This window comes from Galeopterus variegatus, unplaced genomic scaffold (genome assembly GCF_000696425.1).
Source record: "Galeopterus variegatus unplaced genomic scaffold, G_variegatus-3.0.2 Scaffold9930, whole genome shotgun sequence".
In the NCBI taxonomy this organism is placed as follows: domain Eukaryota; kingdom Metazoa; phylum Chordata; class Mammalia; order Dermoptera; family Cynocephalidae; genus Galeopterus; species Galeopterus variegatus.
Window position 1 is genome coordinate 56,885 of NW_007736041.1, and position 6,510 is coordinate 63,394.

The following is a 6,510-nucleotide window of genomic DNA, read 5'->3' on the forward strand; positions in this document are numbered from 1 at the left end:
TTTTTAAATGTCTTATGATAATCAAATTTAAGATAATCTAACACACAATTCTGTGTATTAGTGGGCAGCCATTTGGTTGTGGAAGGAAATCTCATGGTCTATCCAGGTGTGATGTTCAAAATATGAACAGCTGAAATGGCATTAGAAGAGATAACTAAGAACGAAGCCATCCTTACACAACTAGTGTTGTATATTCATACACTTTATGAATACAATGTTAACTGAAGTTTGATTTCTTTAAGCTTTTTAATTATGAAATATTTAATACATAAAAACTAATCATACAAGTATAATGTATATATAAATGTGAGTTCTGAAGAAAAATAATAAAATTAATACCTGTGTATCTGCCATCCAGCTTAAAAAGTAGAATATTACTAATACCTTTGAAGGCCCCCCTCTGCCATTACCTAATTGCATCTCCTCTGTATCCCCCGAGAAGGAACAACCATGTAATTTGTGTTTATCATTTCCCCTCTTCCTTTATGATTTTATGAAGTCTGATTTTCAAAATCTTGACAAGTCATTTCTTTTTGTCACTATTTATCCACCCACAATCACTTAATGTGTGATTTATACATATATGATATCCATAAACATTTTATACACAAATTATTTTGGTAAACAAATCCAACTGTTTTACTGCTTTACAAGAACAAAATAGTAATAATAGTACTCTACTGGCAATCTGTAAAATTAACAGTAATAATAATACTATTATTGGCAATCTGCACTTATTATTTTAAAGGAGCATCTCAAGTAGTTATTTATGTTTCCAAAATCTTGTTCTAACATGAGATATTTAGTTTATCTTTTCTATTTTCTGATATTTCATGCTTTTGTCTCATATATAATATTCTTTTATTAATTTTAATACATTAATTTATATATCTATGGTATACCAAATTTTCTTTAAAACATATTATTATTTAAATATTAAAATGTTGGATAACTGCAGTAGTAGCACCTCCGGCAGCAACAACAGTCACTATTGGGGATGGTGGCGGTGGCTGCAGCAGGACCTGCTATAGCCCAGAGGTTTCCCCAGAGCTTCTCAGATGCTCTGATCAACAAGTGGCGTTAGGGGCGAGCCCGGTGGCGCACTGCTACAGTGCACCGCTTGGGAAGTGCGGCGGTGCTCCCGCTGAGGGTTTGGATCCCACATACAGACCGGCCGCTCACTGGCTGAGCGAGGTGCGGGCGAAACACCGAGGGTTGCGATTCTGTTGCCGGTCCCGGTCCGGTACGGGCACGACACTGAGGGTTGCAATCTGTTGCCGGACACGAAAAAAGACAAAAAGAAAAAAAAAAAAAAAAGAAAGAAAAAAACAAGTGGCATTAGAGGAGCTGACTAAGGCTTTGGAACAGAAACCAGATGTTGCACAATATTATTGTCAAAGAGCTTATTGTCACATTTTTCTTGGGAATTACTGTGAAGCTGTTGCTGATACAAAGAAGTCTCTTGAACTCAATCCAAATAATTCTACTGCTGTGCTGAGAAAAGAGATACGTGAATACCATGAAAAAAACTATGCTGGTGCTCTGGAAACTTACAGAAGGACAAAAATTAGATAGTGTAGATGCTGATTTCATTATCTGGATTAAAAGGTGTCAGGAAGCTCAGAATGGATCGGAATCTGATGAGTCTGCATCCCAATGGACTCAGCAGTCAAAAATCAAGTATGACTGGTATCAAACGGAATCTCAAGTAATCATTACACACATGATCAAGAATGTTCAGAAGAATGATGTAAATGTGGGATTTTCAGAATAAGAGTTGTCTGCTTTGGTGAAACTTCCCTCTGGAGAGGATTACAACTTGAAACTGAGACTTCTTCATCCTATAATACCAGAACAGAGCACATTTAAAGTACTTTCAACAAAGATTGAAATTAAAATGAAAAAGCCTGAGGCTGTGAGATGGGAAAAGCTAGAGGGGCAAGGAGATGTGCCTAAACCAAAACAGTTCATATCAGATGTAAAGAACCTATATCCGTCGTCATCTCATTATACAACAAATTGGGATAAATTGGTTAGTGAGATCAAGGAAGAAGAAAAGAATGAGAAGTTGGAGGGAGATACAGCTTTAAACAAACTATTTCAGCAGATTTATTCAGATGGTTCTGATGAAGTGAAACGTGCCATGAACAAGTCATTTATGGAGTCTGGTGGTACAGTTTTACGTACCAACTGGTCTGATGTAGGTAAAAGTAAAGTTGAAGTCAATCCTCCTGATGATATGGAATGGAAAAAGTACTAAATAAATTAATTTGTTATCACACACACACAGAAAAAATCAAAATGTTTAAACAATTCAACTTTATTTAAGGTTATTAACTCAGTGTCCCGAATACATTAGTTATTTGCCATTTTTGTCTTAGGATTTAGAAAAAGTCAATGTAGATTACACTTAGACAAAAAATAAAGAGAATTTGTATAACTTGATATGGTTTTAGCTGCAATAGTGGAACGCCAAGTTGAACATGGCTTAAAATGTAACAAAACTTGTTGCTCACTTAACAAGCAATTCAACTGGGCAGTCTCATAGTTGGTGCAAAGTATCAAGGACATCATCAAGGACCCAGGCTCTTTCCACCATTCTGCTCTGCCATCCTCAGAGTGTCCATGATCTCTCCCATGGGAAGAGAAGGTGGTCCCAGCTCTGGGCATCACATTCTCACAGGGCCCAAGGTAGTAGAAGCCAAGAAGCACTTACTTCTTACGTGCCCCTATTTCAAGGAGAAAAACTTTCCCGCAAGTCACAGGCTGACCTCCCCTAACATGTCATTGACCCGATCTGGGTCATGTGCCCACTCCTAGACCCATTACTGCCAGATGGAAAGAACACTGCCAGGAAAGGTGCATAGTCATGCATATATAAATTTCTTCTTTGTGGAAAGAAAAGAGATTCATTAGCTAAGAAACAACACTCATCCTTGGTAATTCTCAGCATCCTCTAACTCCTACAGAACTCCAACCATTTTTCTTTTTTAAATACTTCTTGCCCACTGCTTAGAAGGGCAGTTAAACTCTTTTGAAAGTTACTCAGAGGATTCTGCTTTAGTCTAACCCACACCTCAAAAACCCCCTTTAATCTGATTAATTTCAATTCTTTCAGAATAGAAAACTTAGTCTTTAATCGGGCTTATCGGAAGCACTTATTTAGTACTAAGAAAAAAGAGGAATGTGTCCATTTCCTGTCTGACCACTTTCCAGTCAGTTTAGTTCATACTTAAACACAGATGCTAATTTTTTTAACCATGAAATAGAGTCCTTATTTAATTCTCTCAATGAGTCTCTTTGACCACCACACTTATTTTAGAATACACTGACAGTCTCTCTTCCCCTTAACTTAAAAAGCATCGCAAATTCTGAGGTATAACATACACCCAGAAAACTGCACAAAGATTGCACAAATTGTGCAGCTTAATGATTGTCACAAAGTGAACATACCTATGTAACCATATAAAGAAATTAGAATACAGAACCCCAGAGCCTCCTCATGTGCCCTTCTAGTCACTACTCTCTACCTCAAGAATAGTCATTATTATACTTTCTAATAGCATATATTTTATTTGCCTGTAGGTTTTTAACTATATATTAAAAAATGCATACATTATATACCATTGTATCCTGCCTCTTTCACTCAACATTATGTTTGTGAGATGCATCCATGCTGTTGCACATTGCTGCAGCTTTTTTATTCTCATTACTGGTTATAACTCCTCTAAATGAATGTACCACTAGTTATCTATTATAATGTAGATGAACACTGGGGTTGTTACCTGCTTGGAGATATATGACTAGGACTTCTATGAACATTCCCTTGCATGTCTTTTGTTGAACATTTTTATGCCTTTCCATTGGGTATATATCTTCAAGTCGAATTACTGGGCCAAAGGTATGCATATGTTTGCCTGTAGTGGAAACTGCCATATTATTTTCCAGAGTGGTGTGGTAATTTACACTCTCATCAGCCATGTGTAAGAATTCCAGATGTCCCAAATCCTTGCCAACAGATGGTATTTTCTGTCTTTCTCATTTTAACCATTCCGATAGGTAGTTCTCCTTCAACTCTAAAGCATGCATTTTTTTTACCTTACCTAGAAATATGTTCTATCAGTCGGAGGCAACAAACACACTTTAGAAAAAAACAAAGAAACTTCTACAGAGTTGTAATTTTGGAGCTGAGGCGCTCCTCTGTTGTGTTCCAGTTGCAAGGCAACAACACTTAGAGAAGAAAACTTTAATACATTAATAAAACAAAACATCATATTGTATTTGGGTTTCAGGAAAAAAAGGTCAGGAATAACTGAAAGATATTCTACTATAACAGAAATATCTTTTAAAAGGATTAATGCTTTAACTCCATGGTCAAAAGTTGAGATTTTACAGATTTTTTAATACAACATACCTTAAGAAAATTTAGTCAGGTTATTGTTGAATCACTGTGAACTAATAGTAATCCACCCTTATTAATTTTCTTAATTAAAACATTGCTCAAATGACATATAATTTAACAAATTATCTGCTTTGTGTAATTTATCACAAGCATTTGATAAACCAGATCATACAGAGGTTCTGCACTTGACACCAAAATACTAAAGGCTGTTTGGTTGATTGGTCGGTGGGTTAATTAATTATTTAGTTTAGTTAGTTTGTTTTTTTAGGACGAAGATGATTCTTAACTTCTGGTTGGATGTCAGAAGCCTGAGAATAAAAACTTCAGGCAAAACAATGTGCATTTTTGAAACTTGTCTTTAGTCTTCATAATATAACTAGCAAACACTTTACTAACCAGCAGTTTACCTCCATTCTTAAAAACTTATATTTTTTAAAAGACATTTTTATTTTTAAATAAAACTGGTACATTTATCTTCCACCAATGCAAAGCTGTGCTATCATGTCTGCTGCTTTGGACCACCTTCTCCTGGTTCTAAATTTTAGAGACTGGAGTTTTTCTTTCCCCATTTCCATAAACATCTGGTTCATCCTTTCAGAAAGTCCTCTTTTTATTCTTTGTTGTTTTCTAAAACTGCCTTCAAAAGAAGTCTACTGGCTCCCAGGATCAATTTCAGAAGTATCTAGTGGCATCTCCACGTACTAGGAATGGAAGTTAGGCACACTTTCCCTGGCTCTAAAAATCCATCTGTGATATCTGGAATAAATTTTTCTTATTAACGTTTTATGTGTTTGAAAAATGTGCCATACCCAAATCAGCCTGCTTCTCTATAAATGAACCAATTTAAAGATATATATCACATTCTACTTTGAAGATGAGCTTCAAAATCCAAAGCTTTGTTATCTGAAAATCTCACACAATTCTCCTAAAAAACAAACAGCAAAACAGTTGATAGAATTTAGGTACTTCTCAGGCCGGCCCGTGGCTCACTCGGTAGAGTGCGGTGCTGATAACACTAAGGCCACGGATTCGGATCCTATATAGGGATGGCCGGTTTGCTCACTGGCTGAGCGTGGTGCTGACAACACCAAGCCAAGGGTTGAGATCCCCTTACCGGTCATCTTTAAAAAAAAAAAAAGAATTTAGGTACTTCTCAAAGAACTACAGGATTTGAAATTGTGCAAATATTAAACTATGCAAACCACTTGAAGCTTTGTAATCTGTAAACTATTCCCAGAGTAAATACTGACATCAATGGGCAAGTTCTCATCCTCAGTCTCTTTTGATTTTATTGTTGCCAGTTGCAGATGCTCTCAAAATTGTTGGCATGTATTTGTGGTGAATTAAGACACAGAAATAATTTTTCCATACACATATGCATATACGTGCAATACTATCTTTTCATTAATAAACAGGGGGTGATACATTTTGATGTACTGGCATTACTTACCCTTGCGAATTGTCTTCCTTTGCGGATTTAGGGTATAAACTTTTGAGAAAGCAAAACAAGCCAGGTCTAAAACAGTGAACTGAAGCAAAACAGATTGGATTTTTTCTCCAGTTTTGTGAACTGGTTTATAATCTAGTGACTCGGGTATACACTCATGCTGTGTGGCTTGGCACCTGCATTTTCATTGTGCATTTCTCAGCAAAGCCTTTGTATACACCAAGATTTGCCCCCAATACTTGTTCCTCAGACATCTCTACAGAATGCTGTGCCAGAGTTATTTTCTATGACTCAGTTTTAATCATATTTTCTAAAACCTTTCTCACACTATCTTCATGCTATCTTACAGGCTTCAAGGAAACAAATCAAGGCTGCATCCCCTTACCCCCATCCAAAAAAGTAAGCAGTTTCATTGGTTCCTAGAGATAGGACATTGCAGTATAAGGATGCATTCAAAAAGCTATTAAATTCAACACATGGGATAAAAACAGCACCAAAAAGTTCCCTGATAAGCTGGAATTGTACTTTTCTTCACACTTTGTTTTTCTTTGTTGTTATTTAATATTTTAAACAAACAGTAGCAAGACAGAGGAAAGAGCAGTCACAACTACTGCTCTGTGAGTTAAAAGACCTGATTCTTGTCCTGGTTCCATCACGTACC

General features: G+C 36.3%; 1 pseudogene; it reads left to right on the forward strand.

Annotated features, from left to right (window-relative positions):
- Nucleotides 1-997: 997 nt before the first annotated feature.
- On the forward strand, nucleotides 998-2,260 carry LOC103609673 (annotated as a pseudogene).
- Nucleotides 2,261-6,510: the final 4,250 nt, after the last annotated feature.